This window comes from Heterodontus francisci, chromosome 6, assembly GCF_036365525.1.
Source record: "Heterodontus francisci isolate sHetFra1 chromosome 6, sHetFra1.hap1, whole genome shotgun sequence".
NCBI classification, from domain to species: Eukaryota; Metazoa; Chordata; class Chondrichthyes; order Heterodontiformes; family Heterodontidae; genus Heterodontus; species Heterodontus francisci.
In genome coordinates, this window is record NC_090376.1 from 82431590 (window position 1) to 82444722 (window position 13133).

A 13133-nucleotide genomic window follows, 5' to 3' on the forward strand; every position below is an offset into this window, starting at 1 on the left:
AGCCTATTCGATGTTGTCAGAGGAAAGTTCTTTCGATTACAAACAGACTCAATCTGCTATTTTTAATGCACATGAGTTAGTCCCGGAAGCCTTCTGGCAAAAATTTAGAAATGCTAAGAAAAGACCTGCTCAAACCTTTATTGAATTTGAGAGAATTAGACACATGGCTTTCAATAGCTGGGTAAGGTCTCTGAAGTTAGACCTATCATGAAAATTTTAGAGAGGTAATCCCATTAAAATAATTTAAAAATAGCATTCCCATTAACATTAGAACCCATATCGAGGAACAAAGGGTTACAAGGGTGAAAGAAGCTGCTGAGATGGCAGATGACTATGAGCTCATATGTGAACACTTTGCTCAGGGAAAACCCTTCCATAATAATTCCCTGAGGTCCAGGAAGGACAAAAGGTGGGACAGTGACAAAAGATAGGGTGACAGTGAAATGGAAACTAAATGTGATAATGCAGGATTCCCTCCACACGTCAGGAAAGAAAGTGCAGAGGGCAGGAACATTTTCCACATACCCGTGTGTTCCCATTGTAGCAAAGCAGGGCATGTGAAAGCCGTCTGCTGGAAACTGAAGGGAATGCCAGTGAGTTTTGTGGGAGCTCACAAGTCTAGTCTCAAAAAGGGTGCCCTAGCAGGCAGGAAGGCAGACAAGCCTCTGGCCCTAACAACAGTGATGGACCCCTCAAAGAATACCACCATAGGTGTGACAGAAACAGGAAAAGTTCCTGAGGGATTTTTGTTTTAAATGGAAAGGTGCCCCCATACCCTCTGATGAGACAGGCAAGTCTGTTGTCCTGCTCAGAGATACAGTTACCACTCAATCTTTAATGCTGGATAAAGGCATGACCTTTCCACCAGAGAGTGCGCTAAACGCAAAAGTTATGGTAAAAGGCATTGAAGGCAGGTACATGTCCAGACCCCTATATCGGGTCCACCTGCAGTATGACCTAGTCTCTGGACCAGTTACAGTAGGGATTGTTCCTAGTCTGCCTGAGGCTGGAATAGATTTGCTGCTAGGCAATGATATGGCTGGAGGTAGAGTGGTAGCAAGCCTGATAGTCTTAGATCAGCCAAATTACGCCAAGGAGACAGAACAGATACAGGAGGAAGTCCCTGGAATATTCCCTGACTGTGTGGTAACCAGGTCCATGGCTAAGCAAGCTCCACCAGAGTGAGTTGAGCCAGTAATTCAGCCAGGTGACTCTGAGGTCTGGCTCACTGAAACATTTTTGGGACATTTCGGAGAGGAGAAGGAAATATACAGTTGGTCCTCCCTGACTGAAGCCCAGCAGGTAGACCCTGACTTAAATGTAGTGCAGACTGCCTGTTCTGAGGCAGAGGCAAAGTGCCCGAATGCTACTACATTAAAAATAGAGTAGTAATGAGAAAATTAAGACCTCCGCAGTGGCCTGCAGAGGAGGAGTGGACAGTGGTCCAGCAAATTTTAGTTCCTCCTAAGTATTGCAGGGAGATCTTGAGGATTGCCCATGAAATCCCAATCGCTGGGCACATTAGTATCCGAAAGACCCAGGCCATGGATAAGCTGACACTTTTACTGGCCTCAAATTCACAAGGATGTGGTTACATTTGATAAGACCTGCCAAACCTGCCAGTTGTTGGGAAACCACATCCTACAACCAAACCTGCTCCACAAATCCCCATCCCTGCTTTTGAGGAACCCTTCAGCAGAGTTCTGGTCAATTGCATGGAACCTCTACCCAAAACCAGGACAGGTTTCCAATACTTCCTAACCATTATGGATATTGCCACCCGATTCCCAGAAGCCATACCCTTGAGGAAAATTACAGCTCAAGCCATAGTCAAGGGGCTGACTCAGTTTTTCAGCCGATACGGACTGCCCAAAAAATTTCACTCCCATCAAGGAACTAATTTCATGTCCTGAACATTCCAAGAAGTCGTGCATAGCCTTGGTACCAAACAGCTGAAATCTTCAGCATATCTCCCACAGTCACACGGGCTCTGGAATGATCCCATCAAAACTTGAAAACCATGATCAGAGCATATTACTGTGAATACCCCCATGATTGGGATAAAGGAGTAGTGTTTTTGCTGTTCTCTACCAGAGAGTCACCTCATGAATCCACATGGGTTTCAGCCCATTTGAATTGTACATGAGGTAAGCAACCCATTGAAATTAATCAAGGAAAAATTCTTAGATCAAAGGGAGGAAACCTCATTGCTAAATTAAATATCCACTTTTTGTGAGAGACTTTTTAAAGCCTGTGCTGTAGTGAAGGAACACCTGAAAACCTCTCAGAAAAATATGAAAAAGCAGGCAGACAAAAAGGCTGCAGCTCGAGAATTTAAACCAGGGGACCAGATTCTGGTATGGTTACCATTACCATAAAAGCCAGATTTAGTGGCCCATACAGTGTAAGGAAAAAGGTCAGTGAAGTGAACTACCTAATTAACACACCAGACCAGAGGAAAAAGCAGAGTGTACCACATAAATATGCTATAAAAATACCACAGTCAGTAACCAGACAGCCCAATGAGTGTATGTCAGACAGTGAAAAGAGTGGAGGAGGACAACACTACTGAAGACCAACTAGGAGAAGAAGGAAACCCAGAAAACTCTCAAATTGAACACCCTACTGTAAAATTGGACAACACAGAAATCTTAGGGAGATTAGATGCCATATTTCACTATCTGTCTGACCAACAGAGAAAGGAGAGTTTGTAGGAACAAACCGGATTGTATCTCTTTAGCCATTCACCATGTAGATGTAGGAGAGACCCCACCAATTAAACAACATCCATATAGACTGAGTCATGATAAATTGGCTCAGGGGTCCACAAAGAAATCCAATTCACGCTGGAAAATGATCTAATTGAACCCAGTAGGGCGGCACAGTGGCGCAGTGGTTAGCACCGCAGCCTCGCAGCTCCAAGGACCCGGGTTCGATTCCGGGTACTGCCTGTGTGGAGTTTGCAAGTTCTCCCTGTGTCTGCGTGGGTTTTCTCCGGGTGCTCCGGTTTCCTCCCACAAGCCAAAAGACTTGCAGGTTGATAGGTAAATTGGCCATTATAAATTGTCACTAGTATAGGTAGGTGGTAGGGAAATATAGGAACAGGTGGGGGTGTTTGGTAGTAATATGGGACTAGTGTAGGATTAGTATAAATGGGTGGTTGATGTTCGGCACAGACTCGGTGGGCCGAAGGGCCTGTTTCAGTGCTGTATCTCTAATCTAATCCAGTCAGAGCAGATGGAGTTCACCAATTATTCTAGTCTCCAAACCCAATGGATCAACCAGACTTTGTATTGATTACCACAAAGTTAATGCAGTAACCCAAACAGACTCATACCCAATCCCCCATATTGAAGACTGCATTGATCGAGTAGGAAACTCCACCTAACAACCCTATCAACTTGGGTGGCAACTTTGAGGGATCTATGGACATGGACCCCAAGATCCCTCTTTTCCTCCACACTGCCAAGAATCCTGTCTTTAAGCCTGTATTTCGCATTCAAATCCGACCTTCCAAAATGAATCACTTCACACTTTTCCAGGTTGAACTCCATCTGCCATTTCTCAGCCCAGCTCTGCATCCTGTCAATGTCCCGTTGCAACCTACAACAGCCCTCCACACTATCCACAACTCCAGCAACCTTTGTTTCATCGGCAAACTTACTAACCCAGCCTTCCACTTCCTCATCCAAGTCATTTATAAAAATCACAAAGAGCAGAGGTCCCAGAACAGATCCCTGCGGAACACCACTGGTCACAGAGCTCCAGGCTGAATACTTTCCATCTACTACCACCCTCTGTCTTCTGTGGGCCAGCCAATTCTGTATCCAGACAGCCAAATTTCCCTGTATCCCATGCTTCCTTACTTTCTGAATGCACCTAACAGGGGAACCTTATCAAACGCCTTGCTAAAATCCATATACACCACATCCACTGCTCTTCCTTCATCAATGTGTTTTGTCACATCCTCAAAGAATTCAATAAGGCTTGTGAGGCATGACCTGCCCCTCACAAAGCCATGCTGACTATCTCTAATCAAACTATGCTTTTGCAAATAATCATAAATCCTGTCCCTCAGAATCCTCTCCAATAATTTGCCCACCACCGACGTAAGACTGACTGGTCTATAATTCCCAGGGTTATCCCTATTCCCTTTCTTGAACAAGGGAATAACATTTGCCACCCTCCAATCATCTGGTACTACTCCAGTGGACAGTGAGGACGCAAAGATCATCGCCAAAGATCATCACCAGGTATTGTGTGCCGAGGAGATAGTCCAAGGTCTGCTAGGACAAGACAATCCACAAGGGCCAGGACTGGTTAGGTGAGCTGGTCACATGACTAACTGGCTGTTGCTGGTTTTTTGAACTTGCCACAGAGAATTTGAATCGAGAAAGCTCTTGGCTTCTGGATTGAAAAGATCTCTCCTGGCTGGCTCGCCGCAGCCTCTACAGTAAACAAGGTTTAAGAAGAATACTGGGCCCCAACAAAAAGCAAGATCAACCAAAAAAGGACTCTACAGTGAGCTTGAAGAACCGTAACAAACTCTTCAGATATTGCCTCAAACCTTTCCACTTTATCTTTCTTCTGCTCTTTACTAGGTCTGTTTGTATGTGTGTATCGCATATGCATGCTAGCGTAGGTGCGTCATGTATCCGTAGGTATCAACCGAATTAGAGTTTAAGTTTAATAAAATTTCACCTTTCTTCTTTAAACCTAAGAAGGCCTGTCTGTGCTCATTTCTATGCCTTATAATTGGAAAGCGGTGAACAAGGATTCACCAAGGGGGAGCTCAAAACACTGTGTGTTTAAAATTAAACTGTTACAGTAAGACCAGGTGAAGGCTGAGAGGGAACCCAAGACACCTTTCTCACCTGCTTGTAACAAGATGGAGGATCTGTTTTTCTCAACTTTAACTCAGAGTGATCATCTGATAAGAAACCTGATCTGGGATGGTCCCAAAAAGGGGCTAGGATTGTAATCCACCACACGAACACAACTGGAAATATGGAAAACATTTTAAAGGATGTTTTAAAGGAAAATTGTAAGTTGTGTGGCATCAATCTGATCACAAAATAAGATTTGCAGAAACTAGGGCTGGGATTTTTGTTACAAGGTGGGGAACCTGACACCTGGAACATTTCCAGTTCCCGACCCCACGCCGCATCAACATCAGTGAGGTAATGCGATTTTCAAATTGAAAGTCATTAATTGGCCTGGGGTCGAGTCCGGCACCCAATTACAGGTGCAGGAAACCTTTATACTTTCAAAAGGCAAGCAGCAGCCGTGACCGGGTTGCCGTTGCCTTCAGTGATGCAGCACCAGGGAGATTAGAGGGCTTGTATAGGCATGGGTTTGCCTCCCCGGGTGGCACCCCATTTCTCTGATAACTCCCAGGAGATGCTCATTAATGCAATGTCACAGAGGAGAGAGCTGTTTTTCCAGGCCTCAGGAAGGACAAAACCCCCCAGCGAGCCGAAGAGGGCTTGGATGGTATGGCCACAGAGGTCAGCAGCTGGAGACCCACGAGAAGGATGTGGGTCCAGTATAGATGACCTCTTGCAGTCTGGTAAGGTGATTGGCAAGCGGCACCTGGTTCATTGGGCATCAACTCTCTAAGCACCGAAATGCATGTGAGCTGACCTCACAGAATGTCCATAGATGTCCCTCACATTGTCAGAATAAGTGAACACTCTCTATGAAGCCACCCTCACATATGGGGCAACATTCAGATGGGGACATCACTGAGGGGAACATCAGCTCACGTGTGTGTCATGCTGGAGGAGATGCGGGAGGGCAGCCTACTCATGAATCCTTCTCCTCTCATCCTGAAGAAGAGAGCACATAATATGAGGGAGATGGTCAGAATGGGAGGTATTCAGTGGGGGTGGTGAGACAGGAGGCCATGAGCAACAGGGCCATTGGATAGCTCTTGATCATTCTTGAGGTGAAGGGCACGGAGGAGACTCCTGTCCAATGTGACATATGGATATTAGACCGCGGTCATCTTAGGGGATGGCTGTGCTGGGCCACTTGTTGAGTAGGAACAGTTCTCTACCATTTTCTTGCGTCTGCCACACGGCTAGTTGCAGAGTGGCACCGAAGAGGACCTGCTGAATCAGCACCATCATCCTCGGCAGTGGTTTGGGAGGGGTTGGGGGGAGTTGGAGTCCACAGAACCTGCACTCAGATCACACCTCGGCATCTTCCACCCGCGCAGACACACTCACCTCGGTTGGGCCACAGATTAGCGTAGAAAGGGGAGCACTGGGCGAACCTCACAGAACACGTTAGCAGGAGAAGGTGGGTGAGGTAGAGTCAGTTGTGGGCAGTCCCCTTTGGAGGATGGAGGACAGACACAGTGATGCTTTGCTGGGTGAAGATAATGTGCCTTGGGTGTCACAGCCAAGGAGGGCCTTCCTTGAGAACTAGAGGTAAATAAGTTCCCGTTTGTTGGAGTTTATTGAGGCCTTGAGGAGCCATGGGCAGACAATGGAGGAATCCATGCAGCACATGTGCTTTGTCATAACTCAGGGGTTAAATCACATGAGCTCCTCCATTGAGAGGTTGGGCAACCTTTCTGAGATCCGAAAGCAACATAATTCTTAGTGGGTGCAGGAGCAGCGCGCTGATATGCACAGAAAGAGTGAAACTGTCTGCAGCAGTGTCACTGATGGCGCAAAGGTGCTTGAAATGGATGCCAGCTGCATCCCAGTCGGTGGCCGCATCCAACATCCAAGAGCACCAGGAAATGGCTGAGACGTTTATAGCAGCAGACGATAGGGCCATTCCTCAGGGGGCACCAGAATCACCCTTGAGCTCCTTGCCCCCTCCGACTCAGGAGCCAGCTGTGTGCCAGGGTCCTGTGACAGAGACAGCCCCTGCCATGAGGAGTTGCCCATGGGCACATCCAAGATGACGACAGAAATCACGGGCATGTCAGCCAGTGACAGATAGTAGGAAGCAGGCTGCCTCCAATTCATCCTCTGCCACTGGGGGAGCACCCCGTAGAAGTATAAGGGGGAGGAAGGCACTACGGTGTTGAATTCACTTATTGTATCACCTGGATGCTGTTATCTACGTGTGTCTGTAATGCCATTTGCCACAAAATATAAATTCTTCATGTTTGTACACTCTGTCCCTTCCTGTCACACTCTGGTTATCATTACCTGTATCGCTACCCTCCACTGTTGCCCTGTCCTTCCTTTTTAACTTTCTAAATTCCCCCTCACTTGAACCATCCCCCCAACTATTTAGTTTAAAGCCCTATCGACAGCCGGAGTTATTGAATTCGCGAGGGCACTGGTCCCAGCATGGTTCAAGTGAAACCCATTCGAATGGAACAGTACCCTCTTTTCCCACTACTGATGCCAGTTCCCCATGAATTGAAACCCATTTCTCCCACACCAATCTTTGAGCCACACATTCAACTTTCTGATCTTAGACCCTATGCCAATTTGCTCATGACTCAGGTAGTAATCCAGAGATTATTTGTGCTTCTGCTTTTTAATTTAGCCCCTAGCTGCCTATTCTCCCTCAGCAGAACCTCTTTCTTTGTTCTAACTATGTTGTTGGTATCTATGTGGGCCATGACAATTGGATCTTTCCACTCCCACTCCAAGTTCCTCTCCAGCCCCAAGGGGATGTCCTTAACTTTGGCACCAGGCAGGCAATACAGCCTTTGGGTCTCATACTCTCGGCTGCAGAGCCGAGAAGATGGACACAGGAGCTGAATTTCACATGCGAGGGTGAGAGTGACATCAAGGCAGCATTTGACCAAGTGTAACACCAAGTAGCACTAGTAAAACTGAAACCGACAGGGATCAAGGGAGAAATTTTCCATTGGTTGGAGCCATAACTGACACAAAGGAAGATGGCTGTGGTTGTTGGAGGCCAATCATCTCAGGCCCAAAACACTGCTGAGTTCCTTTGCACTGCCTACTTTGGACCATTCACTTTAAATGCACAAAAAATGTGTACATCGTATGATTGAATTTCTACTACAAGCTCCTGACAGGTAAGGTTCCATGTGAAAAATGTGAAGTTGGGAAATTATGCCTAGAAACAATTTAAATTTGTTCAATACTACACCAAATGATCTAGCAACTGTTCAAGGTGAAAAACACACGTCACTATCTGCTTGCATCCCTGTTGTAGACAAAATTCTGAAGATTCAGGTCCCTTGTTGGAGCACTTGAAGGATAACATGTTTAGCAGCTCAGATATGTCAGGCTTAAGCAGTAGGTTGCAGTAACTGATATAGCAGATACATTAGCAAACAACATATGAAAGATGAACTTACTTCTGCTGTTACTGAATCCAAGAAACATTGGCCGGAATTTTACGGTGAGCTGGAGGCCCTGCCCACTGGCCAAAATGTTGGAGGCAAGCCCACCTCCACCAGACCTGGGGAGCCACACCAGGATTTTACGCTCCACAGGCCCTTAATTGGCCTTGGGCGGGACTTCCACCCCTCTGAAGCACGAGATTCTGCCTAAAGGAGCTATGGCCAATCAGCGGGCTGGCAGTTCTCAGTCCCAGCAGCGCCACTGGGAGTGGTGGCCACTGCTGGGACTGCACCCAGCCACAGCAGGATCATGGTAACTTTCTGGGACCTTGCCTGGGACAATCGGCCAGGCCCCGGTGAGGCAAGGGTGGTCGGTTGGGTTGGGGTGGGTGGCGAGTGCAGTGCAGTGGGAGCGTTTGGGCCATGGTGGGGGGGCTCTCCGTGGGGCACAGGGCGCCCGATCAAGAGGGCCCCCTCAGCTCGCATGCAGGCCACCAGGTTTTACTTGGTAGGCTCCTGGAGGGGATGAGCCGCCTGCCCGCTGCTGGTAAAATACCAGCGGCGGCAGAAGACGACCCTGAAGTGGCAGTTAATTGGCCACTGATAGACCTTGATTGGCCTGCGGCCAGGAGGCCATTTCTCGCCGCCACTGCCCTCATAAAATTGCAGCGGGGGCAGGAAGGCATCGGGAACGCCGCCCCCCGCCGCCCCCCGCCGCCCCCAACCCCCACACCCCCCCAGCCTCCCACTCAATTTAACAACCCTCCCCCGCCACCAGCCCGCTCCTGTATGTGGGGGGTTGTAAAATTCTGGTCACTGTGTGCTGTTGTCAAGTAAACTCATGTCAACTTAGTGATTCTTCCATTTGTCTTACGACTTGTGTGTTTGAATTGAGCTCAATATAATAGTAATTTTAAAATTCACCAAATTATGTGCTAATATATGTAAATACAGCACATTACAAATAAAAAACTAAGGCCCTTTGATCTCAGGAATCATTGACACCTTTCTGCAAACAAGATTCCAATGTGAAGTGGCTTCTCCTGACATCCCCAGCATCACAGATGCCAGTCTTCAGACAATTCGATTCACTCCACATGATATCAAGAAACGACTGAAGGCGCTGGATACTACAAAGGCTAAGGGCCCTGACAACATTCCGACAATAGTGCTGAAAACCTGTGCTCCAGAACTTGCCACGCCCCTGGCCAAGCTGTTCCAATACAGCTGCAACACTGGCATCTCCCCAGTGAAGAGGAAAATTACCCAGGTATGTTCTGTACACAGGACAAGTCCAACCCAGCTAAAATCCAACCCAACCCAGCCAATTACTGCCCCATTAATCTACTCTCCATCATTAATAAAGTGATGGAAGGTATTGTCGACAGTGCTATCACTCGCTTAGCAATAACCTGCTCAGTGACGCTCAGTTTGGGTTCCGCCAGGGCCACTCAGCTCCTGACCTAATTACAGCCTTGGTTCAAACATGAACAAAAGAGTTGAACTCAAAAGATGAGGTGAGCGAGACTGCCCTTGACATCAAGGCAGCATTTGACTGAGTATGGCATCAAGGAGTCCTAGCACAACTGGAGTCAGTTGTGAATCGGGGGGAAACTCTCCGCTGGTTGGAACCATACCTAGCGCAAGGGAAGATGGTTGTTGGAGGTCAATCATCTCAGCTCCAGGACATCACTGCAGGAGTTCCTCAAGGCAGTGTCCTCGGCCCAACCATCTTCAGCTGCTTCATCAATGACCTTCCTTCAATCATAAGGTCAGAAGTGGGGATGTTTGCTGATGACTACACAATGTTCAGCAACATTTGCGACTCCTCAGATACTGAAGCAGTCCAGGTAGAAATGCAGCAAGACCTGGAGAATATCCAGGCTTGGGCTGATTATTGGCAAGTAACATTCGCAGCACACAAGCGCCAGGCAATGACCATCTCCAACAACACAGAATCTAACCATTTCCCCTTGACATTCAATGGCATTACGATTGCTGAATCCCCCACTATCAACATCCTGGGGGTTACCATTGACCAGAAACTGAACTGAAGTAGCCATATAAATACCATGGCTACAAGAACAGGTCAAAGCCTGCCCACCATCTGCAAGGCACAAGTCAGGAGTGTGATGGAATACTCTCCACTTGCCTGGATGGGTGCAGTTCCAACAACACTCAAGAAGCTCGACACCATCCAGGACAAAGCAAATCACGTGATTGTCACCCCGTTTGCAAACATTCATTCCCTCCACCACCGACGCACAGTGGCAGCAGTGTGTACCATCTACAAGATGAATTGCAGCAATGCAACAAGGTACTCAGACAGCACCTTCCAAACCAGCGACCTCTACCACCTAGAAGGACAAGGACAGCAGATGCGTGAGAACACCACGACCTGCAAGTTCCCCTCCAAGCCACACACCATCCTGATTTGGAACTATATCGCCGTTCCTTCACTGTTGCTGGGTCAAAATCCTGGAACTCCCTTCCTAACAGCATTGTGGGTGCACCTCCCCTATATGGACTGCAGCGGTTCACGAAAGCAGCTTACCACCACGTTCTCATGGGCAATTAGGGATGGGCAATAAATGCTGGCCTGTCCAGCAACACCCACATCCCATGAAATGAATAAAAATGATTGAATGCACTTGGGCCCACAGAAAAACATTGCCATTAAATGCACTAAATTAGTAAATTCACTGAAATGTCACACTGATGCAGTAGGGGGTACTGTTACATTAGAATATTGGAAGTTTCAAGAACAGAAAAGGTCATTCGGCCCAATCTAAGCAATACTATCTGAGGAAGAAGCTAATAATGTGGTTTCTCTTATAGAGAGGGATACCTCACAAAGCCAGATTATACCAGAGCTCTATTAACAATGCAACGATCTGTCCTCTCAGGAAGGAAACAGTATATAACAGACAAGTAGAGCAAAACAGAATGTAAAAATAACATAGAAATCAGTGAGGGATTGAGAGAGGCTAACTGGCAACTAGAGAGCATATAGTTGTCTGACTGCCACCAATTTAATAGCACAGTAATTCACTGACCTAGGATCTATGTTATTGGAGCATCATGACACCACCAATTGATGCCTTTTAGATTTTTATTTATTTATATTTATTTATTTAGAGATACAGCACTGAAACTGGCCCTTCGGCCCACCGAGTCTGTGCCGACCAAAAACCACCCATTTATGCTAACCCCACAGTAACCCCATATTCCCTTCCTACACTAGGGGCAATTTATAACAGCCAAGTTACCTATCATCTGCAAGTCTTTGGATGTGGGAGGAAACCGGAGCACCCGGAGAAAACCCACGCAGACACAGGGAGAACTTGCAAACTCCGCACAGAATTTTGGAATGTTCTACTGCAACAAAATAAACTGATTGTCATGGTTGCCAGTACTCTACCACAACATTTCAGAGAATCAGAATTTACATTTGAAAATTCATAATTTCAGCATGACGCAATACCTAAAAATAATTCAGCAAATACACTCCCATGCATGTCTACAGAGGAAATTGATTTCCTTCACACAATTATTATCAGTTTATATAATTTAAATTATTGAGCAACTGCATTCTGCAGTCAAAGCCCAGGCTGAAAGGGGGAAATGTTTGATGGTCCTGAAAATGGGAACCTGCAGCCGTTCCTTCTGATGCAGGCAGTACACAAACTTTGTGTTGCCTGCTAATTTAAATGATAATAGCCTTCAGCCCAGTGCTAAATGCACTGTTGAGTGGCTGCATGCCTCAGCAGGGGGCCCAGGTTCACACAAGGCTAGCACCACTTAAAGCTAACCTGCACTACTTAAAGCCAGACTGCACCTATCAAAGGAGAAGTGCATTCTGGTTGAAGCAGATACTGGAAGAGGCTGTGGAAGAAAGTCTGACCAGTAGGAAGACTGAGTAATGGTACATCAGGGCAGAAAGCATGCTCCAAAGTTCTCCGATGCAGCACTGAAGGCCTTGGTGCAAAATGTGGACCATTCATAGTCTATTCATAGTCACAAGGGCCAGGAGGCCCTCCATTCAACTCTGAGAAGACAGTGGGAGCAGATAGCCATCACAATCAATGTAGTGTAGCCCTGAGTATCTAGATGCAGTGCCATGCCGCAACACGTTTAGTGACCTCACATCAGTGGTCAAGGTCAGTAAATGCATCTTCAAATGCAATATCCTTACAAATGAATCACTAGCATGAGACACAAACTTTAGAGCCTTTGGACTCTTCATTGTGCTCATTTGAAAATTCATAATTTCAGCATGACGCAATACCTAAAAATAATTCAGCAAATACACTCCCATGCATGGGATTTTAGATCGTAACCTCTTGCCTCCTTTTGTTTCCTTTTCCTTTGCTGGTTGCTCTCTTTTTTCTTTGTCCTTGCTTTTGGACAGCAGCTGTTCATCATTCTGCCATTCACACCTCCTCTAGACACATCCTTTGTTTCTTTACTAATCCTATTACCACTCCCTTTGGCCTTGCACCATGAATATTTTTGTCATTTAATCTCTCTTGCCCTCCACCCTATCACAGACCTTCCCTTTTGTTCTTTTACCACTCTTCCTGCTTTCACTTGCTCAAAACCTATTACATTTTTAACTTTTTCCAGTTCTGATGAAAGGTCACTATTGTATGATCACTTTAAGAGTGATGTCCCTTTAAGAACTCAGTATGCAAATGAGCTAAGTTCCAGGATGTAGTCATGTGACTAGAAGCCATCATCACTCTGCACTGGAACATCTTGGACAAAGGTTCTGTACATTGTTTGCTCTGTATTGTATCTACTAGTTTAGCTGTTAATAAACTTTCTAGAGATCTTCAAGGAACTG

General features: G+C 46.5%; 1 protein-coding gene across 2 annotated transcripts in view; it reads right to left on the bottom strand.

Annotated features, from left to right (window-relative positions):
* The window catches only part of grm5b (glutamate receptor, metabotropic 5b), a 755124-nt gene that overhangs the window by 17097 nt on the left and 724894 nt on the right, over window positions 1-13133 (bottom strand). The window lies entirely within an intron of this gene.